Source organism: Lissotriton vulgaris, chromosome 5 (genome assembly GCF_964263255.1).
Source record: "Lissotriton vulgaris chromosome 5, aLisVul1.2, whole genome shotgun sequence".
Taxonomy (NCBI): domain Eukaryota; kingdom Metazoa; phylum Chordata; class Amphibia; order Caudata; family Salamandridae; genus Lissotriton; species Lissotriton vulgaris.
Window position 1 is genome coordinate 1,415,545,183 of NC_141693.1, and position 12,670 is coordinate 1,415,557,852.

Genomic DNA, 12,670 nt, shown 5'->3' on the forward strand with positions numbered 1-12,670 from the left:
CCAGCCGTTCTTCCCCGCGTGCAATAAGTCTCAGAACAGTTCAGTTTGCTCCTTCAGTGACAGCCGTAGTGCGCATGCACCCCTCCCGCTCACCGCCGCAGTGCCAATGTAGAGCTTGCGCCATTCCACCTGACCGCACAGGTTCTGCACACTTGGGGACGGACGGCACAAGACCTGCGCGGCTAGACATATGACATTTTCTTTTACAAACATACAAGGAGTCATTTGTTTGCGAATCGATTTAGCCAAAGCTTGTAATAAACCAAACCTATGCCGGGGCAGGAGCATGCTTTTGCAGCTCAGTGGGAGGAGTTCAGGCATCTGCAGTGACTTGTTGCTGAAACCGCTAATTGATGTTGGGGGGTGGACTGCTGCAGTCATGGCCGCGAAGAGCGCAACTTTTCATGACTGGAGGGAGCTGTTCTACACAGCAATGATTTTCAAGTGTATCTTCTGCAGACATCAGTGCACGCTTTCACCTGGCACACACACACATTACCAGCCGTCAGTGCACGCTTTCACCAGACACACACACACACCACCAGCCGTCAGTGCATGCTTTCACCAGGCGCACACCACCAGCCATCAGTGCACACTTTCACCAGGCACAGACACCATCAGTCACTGAACGCTTTCACCAAGCACAAACACTACCAGCCGCCAGTTCACGCTTTCACCAGGCACGAACAACACCAGCTGTCATTGCACGCTTCCACCAGGCACACACCACCAGATGTCAGTGCACGCTTTCACCAGGCACAGACACACACACACTATCAGCCGTTAGTGCACACTTTCACCAGGCACAGACACCATCAGTCGTCAGTGCACCCTTTCACAGGGCACAAACACCACCCGCCATCAGTGCACGCTTTCACCAGGCACACACAACCACACCGTCAGTGCTCACTTTCACCAGGCACAGACACCATCAGTCGTCACTGCACGCTTTCACCGGGCAATAACACTACTAGCCGTCAGTGCACGCTTCACCGGGCACAAACAACACCAGCCATCAGTGCATGCTTCCACCAGTCACACACCACCAGCCGTCAGTGCACGCTTTCACCAGGCACACACACACCACCAGCCGTCAGTGCACGCTTTCACCAGGCACACACCACCAGCCGTCAGTGCATGCTTTCACCAGGCACAAACACCATCAGTCATCAGTGCACGCTTTCACCGGGTGCAAACACCACACACACACCGTCAGTGCACGCTTTCACCGGGCACAAACACTACTAGCCGTCAGTGCACACTTCACCGGGCACAAACAACACCAGTCGTCAGTGCACACTTTCACCAGACACACACACACCACCAGCCGTCAGTGCACGCTTTCACCAGGCAAACACCACCAGCTGTCAGTGCACGCTTTCACCAGGCACAAACACCACACACAACTACACCGTCAGCGCACACTTTCACCAGGCACAGACGCCATCAGTCGTCAGTGCACGCTTTCACCGGGCACAAACACTACCAGCCGTCAGTGCACGCTTTCACAGGACACAAACAACACCAGCCGTCAGTGCACGCTTTCACCAGGCACACACACACCACCAGCCGTCAGTGCACGCTTTCACCAGGCACACACCGTCAGCTGTCAGTCCATGCTTTCACCAGTCACAGACACCATCAGTCGTCAGTGCACGCTTTCACTGGGCACAAACACCACCAGCCGTCAGTGAACGCTTTCACTCTGCACAAACACCACCAGTCGTCAGTGCACACTTCCACCAGGCACACACCGCCAGCCGTCAATGCAAGCTTTACCAGGCACACACACACCACCAGCCGTCAGTGCACGCTTTCACCAGGCACACACCATCAGCCGTCAGTGCGCGCTTTCACCAGGCACACACACCACCAGCCGTCAGTGCACGCTTCCACCAGGCACACACACCACCAGCCGGCAGTGCACACTTCCACCAGGCACACACACCACCAGCGCACAATTTCTACAGGCATCCACACCAGCAGCCATCAGTGGACACATCAATTGTTAACGCATCCACAATTAACTATTGTAGCAATATGGCCCACTTTACTTTTAAACATATTCATCTAAAAGGCAGCAGGACACCATTGCTACAAAAATAAATACACTTTTTTTTGTCCTACAATTTATAGACTTTTGTTGCAATTGGTGTTCCAATATTTAGGCAAGTCCAATAGCTCAAAATTAATGAATGCGAGACCTATTGCATTGAAAATGCTTGTTATTCAGAATGTCCTTGTCCAGCAGTGGCATACTATTTACACGCATGTTAGTTTTTATAATTTAATTTTCAAATACGATAAATGTAGAAACCAAACCCCCTACAATCAATCTGCCTTCCTCCACCCCTGGCTATTTCGCTGACAATTTTCTAATCCTAACTACTAATCTGCAATCGACAATTTGAACCAATTATCTGTTTATGCCCATGCCATACAGTTCCAATCAACAACGCAATGTTTTGTATGTCATAACAGGGGAATTTACAACCTGTAATGTTCAAAACTGGTACTCAAGAGGAACGTCTGGGATTCGGCCTTATCCTAGGCATCTGGTTCCATATGGAAACAAAAAGGGCAAACCCGTATTTCACAGATTACACACTTTGTCAGAATTGTGACCTTAAATAAATATTTCCCTTCAACCTTTTCAATCAATAATTAATTACCAAATACAGCCAGACCCTCCCCTGCAGATTTTAGGACTGGGATGATTCTAATTCCATTCCTGGAATATAAGGGTCAGGTTATCCTGGAATATCCGAGGTCATGAGATTGGTAGATCTTACTTTTTCAGCGAGATATTTATTTAAGGTCAAGATTTTAACGGCCTAAGTGTTGCAGCGTATATTTGTCAAAAGGTGTTTTTTCAGTGTGTTGTTCAGCTCTGCCAGGCATCCATAATTGATCTGGAGAGAAGAGAACTCCTGAAAGAAACTGGCAACTGATAATCATTAAATTGAACCATTACTACCGGATGACACACTCTCTTCCTTTTGTCAAAGTGCGTTAATTATAGGAAGCAGCATGCAGTGCGTGCTATTTCACCATGTTAAAGAAAAAAAATAAGCAACGCCCAGCAGGCCGCCTAATGGAAATTAACGACGTGAAAACCAAGTAGATAATATTGGATGACGCAATTTTAATAAACACAAAGGCGCATTACCCAATTACCCTGCGAACGACACCTGCCACGCAATGCTCATCACGTCTCCTTGGTGACCGCACGTCAACCAGCGTGCGTACTCTCATTTTATTAATTATTGGTGACGTCTACGGCGTCTAGAGGTAGTAAAGATGCACCCTAAAACTCATGGTAAACAAGCAAAAATTATTGTTTTATACACTTTCCCCATGATGCTCTTCATATAAAACCTCTATTAAATAAATTATCTCATTCTTTCATAGTTTCAAAACGTTGGTAATGTTGTTTAAAGGCAGTTACATGTTTACAAATATTATTCCTGAAAGATAGGTTGAATTAATTCCTACAGCTCCTGGAAGCATCATTAGGTTTAATTTGCTGGTCTTTGGCATGAATGCAGAATTACTCCTTGACCAAAAGGCATTTTGTGATGGTGTGAGTAACGGGGGTGGGCGTGTCCCCGAGTACATACAGCGACCCTATGTTCGTCATGTGCACTGGCTCAACATAGAACCGAGCAACAGTTTTTTGCATCCGAGGCGTGTAAAGTACATATAACTCAGAATTTCTTGAACTTTAAACAGAAGAAGTTGGAAACAGTGAGCTGAGATGCAATATTCCCTCACCCAAAGAGTACAATACAGTGAAAAAGGTAGTGAGAGCACAGATAAATGAAGAGTACGACACTACCACAGCAAGATTTTCTCACATACAAAGAGTAGTTATAACATGAGCCACAACAGGAGTGGAATTAACAGTGGCGGCTGCCACAGAATAGTATGAGTGAGGAGTCAGAGGGTAGAAAAAAAGAATTCACCTACCTGGCTGCTGACCACCGTCTCTTCTCCGTCCTTTTCTGTTGACGCCAGACGCTGCTGTCACTGGCATGACAGCAGCATCATCATTGGTCTGAGTTACCCCGTTTGGCGCTCCGACAGGCAGTGGGAGCCTGTGCATGTTGTAGGAAGGTGGCTCTGTATATACTATACCAAGGTAAGGTATAGTGTGCACAGAGTCGAGGGATCCCTAGAGGTATAGCAGAGGCTAAATTAGATAATCACTAACAGCTTTACTTTTAGTAGTATGGTCGAGCAGTTAGGTTTATCAGAGGGTGTGTTAAGCATTTATTGTATTCACTCAGGCAAGAAATGATGCTACGCACTCAGAGACAAAATCCAGACCAATTAGGTAAGTATAAAAGAGGTATACTTATGTTTTATTTGTAGAAACAAGCAGGACTTGGCAAAGGTAGGTAACATATACTTTCAAATGCAAAACTATACACAGAAATGCAATTGTTGATGATATTGGTATTGTTACAGGTTTGTATTTTCTTTAAAAACAGTTCAGAATATTTGAAAATACTTTGTATTACTTTGGCATTACTTTTGAGTTACATTGCCTACTCGGGGATATTCCTAAATATCACACTGTGGGTCCTACAATACAAAAGTAAGACAATTTACGTTTCAAAGTACAGCTACTTAACATTTCAGAGAAAAACCACAACATGGGTTCCTATGGAGAAAAAGAATGTTATCAGTTTGCAGGTAAGTAAACAACGTACAAGGCTGGGTTTCTGGGGTTAGAACCAATGTTTCCCAAGGTGCAGGGAAGCACGTGAGTTGCAGCAACAGTGGCACCAGGGCATCTGGGTGCAGGTATCTGAAGCCCAATGTTAGTCAATGGTGCTAGATATCACACTGTGGGTCCTACAATACAAAAGTAAGACCATTTACGTTTCAAAGTACAGCTACTTAACATTTCAGAGAAAAACCACAACATGGGTTCCTATGGAGAAAAAGAATGTTATCAGTTTGCAGGTAAGTAAACAACGTACAAGGCTGGGTTTCTGGGGTTAAAACCAATGTTTCCCAAGGTGCAGGGAAGCACGTGAGTTGCAGCAACAGTGGCACCAGGGCATCTGGGTGCAGGTATCTGAAGCCCAATGTTAGTCAATAGTGCTAGGAGGCCTTCGATTATGGGCTGCTCACGAGCAGGCCACTTGGTTGTGGTAGCAAAGCCCCTGGGGTTAATATAAGCACTGCAGGGGTCAACAATGAGCACAGGAGCTGCACCACCAATGGCACAGGAGCAGCCGAATGCAGGGTGCCAAGGAGCTGAGGGAGCCCTGTTGATTCCAAAGGAGATCTCCAGTTCGGATGAAAGGCTGCAGGATCGGTGAAAGGTTTTTCCTGAGGGTGACCATCAGCAGCAGTGGTAAGTTGCGTTGAAAGGGGATGCCTGGACACAATCGGTTGGGGCACCCAAGGCCATGGGGCGTCACGTGCAGGGGTGTTGGATCTTCTCACCAGCACTAGTCACGCTTGGAGAGAGCCCTCAGGTTGAGGGTGCAAGCATCGGGTAGAAGGTCGAGAAAGGTCGGGGATCACCAGATCCCAGATCCGGGTTGCCGGTAAGACATCCTCGTGGTATTGTACCACTCGTGCCATGTCCGTCGGGTGAAGAGTGGTGCAAGACCTCAGATCAGCTGCATCCGGGTTCTGTGTTGGAGTCTTTGGTTGAGCAAATCAAGGGTTCATGGAAGACAGGGTCTTTTTGGTTAAAGCACGGCAGGTCCTCCGAGTTCTGGATGGCTGCTGGACACACCAGTGTTTTGCTGGGTGCAGGTCAAAGTTGAGACAGACCGGTAGGGGTGGGGAAAAAACAGTTGTTGTCCTCTTCTTACTTGTTCAGCTTGGCTCTTCGGTCCTTCTTCTTTCTTCTTGTATCTGAGGAGGCAAGGTTTAGGGTCATCCCTAAATACTAAATGTAGGGGTGTTTACAGCGGAGTACAGGTTGGGACCAATAGATTCCTTCCTTGGGGGGAGTACACTCCCTATTATGCCACCCTCCCGGTGGGAGGGAGGCATGAGCCTCTCTTTGATTGACTTTGTCCCATCATCTTCAGGATGGAGGGGACTGCGATGTGTGCCCACCCCTCGCCTCCCCCACTAGAGAGGGGTGCGGTTGGCAAAGGTGTGCACACTCTCATCCTGACTTGGTTTTCCCACCGATTCTCCCACCCAAAGTGGGGGTCAGATGCCAGCTGGGGGCAGCAAAAGGCAGAGCTAGCTTGAGAGATAAAATTCGATTTGTCTATAGTTATAGAGGTATAATGTATCTTTTGTTAGCATGATGTACCTATATAAATGCTTATCAACCCTGCCTTTTGTGATTCTAAAAGGTTAAGTCTATTTAAGTAAAAGTTTCCATTTCTCTCGTACTCTACCATATGAGACCAGCCGAAAACCACACAGACGCCATCTTTGCTTTGTCCGTGTCAGGCCTGAGCTTGGTCCCGTGCTATCCTCCAATAGTCAGTAGGCCTTGTTAGTTGAGTTATAGAGAGCAGCTGAATGCACACTATTCTTTCGATATCCTGAGACCCAAGGTTGCATCTGGCTTCAGAGGTGATAAGCGCATTCCTGAAGGCGCCGTGCCTATGCTCCCAGGCACCAGGACGAAAGGGAGTCACCCCTCCTGAACCCCCCAATAATAGCAGAAGCAGACTTTCGAACTAATCCTGTGTACCATATATGGTCTTTCCTTAGAGCCAAAGGGGCACATGCATCAACATTTCATTTTGCGATTCCTTATTTGCGAAAAATAGGAAATCGCAATTAAAGAATCGCAAAATGAAATGCATCATGAAATTCGCAAATTTATTCCGATTCGGTAAAAATCGCAATTTTTTCCGGATTGCATTAATTTTGAGATTCTGTATTTGCGAATTCGCAAATAGCGAATTTGCAAATAGCGAATTTCCCATATTGCTGCATTCCATGACATCACAACCAGGAAGCAAGGCCACTGATTGCACACACCTGGTTCTAGGGAGAGCTGGAGGAGAGACAGTTGGCAGTTGGAGCTCAGCTAGGAGGAACTGGAGCTGACTGTGAGCCTGCAGCAGAAGAGGAAATGGTGTCAGAAAATGCAGGAGAAGAACTACAAGCCAGAAAAAGAAAGATTGCATTTAGTGACCAGGAACTGGAAATTCTAATTGAGGAAGTAACTCAGAGGCAGGACCAGCTATTTGGCAAATAATCATTGAAAGTGCCAGAAGCTGCAAAAATAAAACTATGGCTTGCAATCCAAGCAAAAGTAAACGCTGTTGGGGTTGCCCACTGTGACATTACAAATTTACAGAAGCGCTGGTATGATCTGCGCAGTCGTGCAATGGAAAGGATTGGCAACAGGATGAAGGCAGCTAAGAAGACTGGCGGAGGAACACCCAGGGACAGGCCTAATACCCCCCTTGAGGACTTGGTGGAAGGCACCCTTACTCCAGAGGCAGTTGTTGGCGTGATAGATATTGACACGTCAGAGCATCAAGGTAAGAACACAACATGTGTGTTGCATGTAAATGTGAGTTTGAGAGACCCCTAAGTTTGTTGTAGTTCTTAAGAAATTGTCCCCTTATTGTAGAAATTAAAATGTATGAAATTGCAGTAACTACAACCCCTTTCGCTTACTGCACTAATGCATCATGGGAGTTGTAGTCATTTCAAAATAAAATTCTGAAGTACTATGGCAAAGTCTGTATAAGTTAATATTTTACAATAGGAATGTAAGATAAGGAGACATATAATGCATTATGTAGGTTTTATTTGTAAAATACTTGATTTTACACTGTCATAAGTGCAACTTAAAAAAGTAACAGACTGTTTGCACTATTTCAATCATAGATACAGAACAGGACAGAAATTAAAATGAAGGGTCCAAGTTTCACAGTCTGACAAGCAGAGTGCGCCAACTGCAACAGTCAGAGAGTGAGGATGATGACAATGTATCTGTCCAATAACAACAGGCTGCTCCAAACCCAGCAACCCTAAACACACAGCAGAGCAGGCGTAGTAGGTTGCAACAGTTCTATAGGCGCAGGCCACGACCTTCACAAAATCAAACGGCAGGAGAAGATGAAAGGAACGCCAGTGTTGTGGAGGTTAAAATCCTGAAAGTCCAGCGCCTGCAAGGCAAAGACATACGTGTCATTAAGGGCAAAATTGTTAAAATCAGTCCTGACATTGGTGGCATACACAACTGTATTCAGCAAATGTCAAATGTCATTGAGCAAGGACAGAGAGCGACAGCTAACAAACTTGACCGTGTGGCAACAGCAATGGAGAAAATGTGTACAACAATCCCAGCGCAGCAGTTAGCAAGTGACCTTAGGCATCATAGGGCAATGTCCAGCATGCAAGGGTATACCAGGGCATTGAACCGTCTTTGCAACACTACAGCTCAGCTTTCAAAGCGAACAGTTGCCATGCAATTGGAGATGTCACAATTTTGCGGTGATGTTGCCAGGGGCATGATGACACTCATGAATGTTGTGGAGGGTATGCAAAGTGAAGCTGCAAGTGGGAGCTTACTACATGTGGGAGGGATTGAGGGAGGCTCAAATGTAAGTAGCCTGCTGGAACCTTCTGTCTCTGGGGGACGCCGAAGCACCAGAAGAAAAGAAATTGCAGAGAGGCCTACTTTGGTGGATGCAAAAAATTCTGGAAAGGCATTAGGGGCGCGTGGACGCAAGAAGTAGGATATGACTTAACACCTTGGCTGCTAGGTGTTTTCCCCTCCTATGCTGACTCATCGTCAAGTCCATTGATCATGACGAGCTCAGCTCGTCATCAGCACAGCTCAACCGTGCATCATGACGAGCTGAGCTCGTCATGAGCATGGAAAGGGTTAATAACCTACATAGTTTTTGTACAAAGGACATATGAAGAAAATGCATTGCAATGACTATGACCAGTAAATGCATTTTAATTTGCTGTCAACACACTGCATGCACTAAGATGTGTTAAGTACCCTCAATCAATGATGGAAAAAACTAAAATAAAAATATTTCAGTTATGCAGAAAGATGTGTTGTGTGATTCTTACCTCTATTAAAACTAATGTTGAGTTATCTCTGCCCTTCTTCTCCCCTCAGCTGCGTCAGGTCCACGTAGTCTTGGTTTTGGTTGTTGAAGCTGGTTACCATTGTAAGGTAGTACATCCTCCTCCTCCAGTTCTATGCCTCTTCTAGTGGCTGAGTTGTGCAACATGGCACATGTTGCAACTATTTTACAGCATATATCAGGACGATATTGTAAAGCACCGCCAGTCTTATGCAGTATACGAAACCGAGATTTGAGGACACCAAATGTTCTCTCAATTACGTTGCGGGTTGATATGTGTGCGTGGTTGTAGTGCTGTTCTTTCCGTGTAGCTGGATTCAAATAGGGTGTGAGAATGTATGACCTCACAGCGTATGCACTGTCACCTATGGAATGGTATGGAAGAAACACATTGGGAGTACAATGTGACAACAAGGTTCAGAGATGTATGATAATTGAAGGGAATATATTTACCAAGTAAATAGCCATCTCCAAAATCTCCCGCAAGCGGTCGTGCGTGTATGCCACTATGCCTAAAAATGTAAGAATCATGGGCACTTCAAGGGTAACTTGCAACTAAGTCAGTGATTATAGTTTTGGAATTGCATATTACCTGAATGTTTAGTGAATGGTAACATTTCCTGTTGCGGTAAATGTACTCATTTTCAGATGAAGAACAAATGGGGACATGCGTGCCATCTACACAGCCAATCACATGTGGAAAATGTGCCATGTTGTAGAAATCTAATTTTGTTTGTAGCAATTCCTGTGGTATGATGGGAAATGAAATGTAATGCCTAATCCTTTGCAACACTGCATTGAGGAAAGCATTAAAGAAACGCGATAGGGAACTCTGGGACACACCTCCAGCAGTAGCTATGACACCATGGAAGGACCCCGACGCAAGGAGGTGTATTGAACACAAGACCTGTACATGGGTTGGTATGGCTTGTGTCCTGCATGTCTGTCTCTGCAAGATTGGGTCTTATTCATCTATCAAATCCAAGATTGAGTCAGCATTGAGTCTATACTTATCATATATTTCTGCTTCTGTCTGCCCTAGTAAGGTGACGCGCACTCTAAAAATCCTCTCATGTATCCTCCTTCTCCTCCTTGCTGCAGCTCTCAACCTCAGCCTCTGTGCCGCAAAAAAGAGTGCTGCCATTGTGAAACATTTTTTGAGCCAATCTGGGCTCCTTTAAATACTATCCTAATGAATGTCACCAGTTTTTTTTCCCTATTTTTCCACCTGGTCTGAGTTCTTCTAAATTTAAGAATTCCTATTTGCGATTTTTAAGGAATCGCAAATAGCGATTTTTCATGCATGTACAATTTTGAGCTAAATTTGCGATTCCTTCATTTTGCGAAATTTTAAGGAATCGCTAAAAATTTACCGATTCCTTAAATTGCGAAAAAACCAAAAAAATCTTCATGCATCCCAAAACTTGAAACTGCATTTGCAAACGGCCGAAATTTGCGATTCGCACCATTTGCGAATGCAATTTCAAATGATGCATGTGCCCCTTAGAGCCAAGTAGATCTTTTCCATGTACGGTGACTTCACGTGTGGATCTGAAGGTATATATGCAATGTAGTGACTGTAAGCTGGCAGTCTTCTACGCGCACCTTATCGGTGGGGATGAGAGAGGCTCATCTATAGAGTATTTTGTGTAATAAACGATTGACTTTTTCTTCACTGCCGACTGACTGATTATTTGATAACTCATTATTGGGACTATTGGTAGGTATAGCCCTTTATGTTATTTTTTATGGTAAGTCAGTTGGCAACTCTGGTGGGACTCCGCGTTTGGGGTCGTCCTCCCGTAGTCAGGGAAAGAAGGACAAAGAAAAGGGAGCCCTGGTCAAGGGGGAGGACTAACTAAAGATTCCGTCTTACTCCGCTCTCGCGATCAGAGAGCCCCAGCTGCTAGTGACCCTTCGGCGGAGTCCTACGGGCGTAACCCAGGAGCTGACCGTGTTGGTCTTCAGGAGTTGGCAGTGGAGAACCCGCAATCATACCTGTGTGCACCAGGTGAGTATAGATTTTGGTGTTTTTGGATTACGCTGTTAAACGGCGTTTTGGAAGCAGTTAAATGTATTGGATTTGGTGGTCGGTGTACCACGGAGAACTTTGGAGGTCTGACGGGGTGCCATTGTGGTTGCACGGGCAGATGCTCCACGGACTTGTTTGGTGAATAATAGAGGTTTTGATCAGACGCCTTGTTGGGGCACTTGTGGTGCGCACTCGGCCGGACTGCTCTCGGAAAAGCCTGCGGTTGTACCCGGGTAGCCTTTAGGACATATCTGGAGCGATGCTAAGGCAGCGGGCTTATTCAGAATAGTCCTGAGGGTGAACCGGGAAGATCAGGGGATGGTCTGTAGGTCGGTCTGTGGTTAATTCCTGTCTGATGGCCTTTTGGTAGTCTCTGGACTGCCTGATCTTGGTATCTGTTGGTCTGGTGATTTGAATCAACGAGTTCTCCATGAACGGGAGTCGACAGGCTCCGTTCCTTGGTTTTGGAATAGGACCTGTCATTTTAGAATTTGTATGGGAGGAGAAGCTATGGAAAATAAAGGGAGGTCAGACCATCACCCAAAAATCTATAGCATATGATAAAGAACAGACTGAAGAAAGCATTGACTGTACGAATAGGCAATTTAGGTTACAGGTGGATAAGAGCTATGCATCTCGAACAGAGAGGATGAGATAGAGGATTTATTGGAGGTGCACCCCCTGCCTCCTTATTCTCCCCAGCGCATATACCCTGCGGTTCTTCTAACTGCAGCCGTGGCCACAGCTGCCTCGGCACCTGTCGCATCTACTTCCCCCGCCCCTTTGCGAACTCCTCACGCTTCATCATCTTCGGCACCTGGAATGACTACTCGATTAACTGATGCATTGTCATCTCCTGCCATGTCCCCGGTGGTACTACTTCACCAACTCCGGCTTGGCCATCGCTGTCTGCAAGTTCGACCTCTACCGTAGCTGGTTCAACCCCTTCTCATGTCCCGGGAACTCTTAGTGCACAACGATTGTATACTCGATCAGCGGTGTGGTACGATGAAAGACGGCTAGTAGTGGATCAGGCATCTCAGTGGATATGAAACCCCATTTATACTATCAAAGATATTTTGAGTACTCTTAGAGATTACGAGCCGGTTATGCAGTAGTACACTTTGGAAAGTATGGCCAACCGTTTGATTTCCCTATGGGAACAGTGTTTCCCGGACGGGAGAACCCCTCAGATTTTGCATGACATTCTGGATCGAGCACATAAGTTTGAGTTAGGACAGGAAGATGTGTACAGAAATGTTGAGATTCTAATGAGATATAGAGAACGTTTGCATTTGAAATGCCAAAATTGGGATTCTCAGCATCCTATGTGGGAAGTCCATCCTATTTATCATCCTGAGTTACCGGAGTTAAGAGATGCCAATGATCAGTAACTAGAGCTTGTGTGGAGGCACGATTTCAGGAGCAATGGGTTTATACTCCTTGGAAAAGAAGTGGGGTCCTTTCTCTGAAATCACAACTTCCTGATCCCCGAAAGAATTCCACTGCCTATTACAAAGAACTCACTGAGGCTGCTTCTTCGGCTGTAATGACTCTGGCTGACATAGAGTAATTTTTCGGTTTA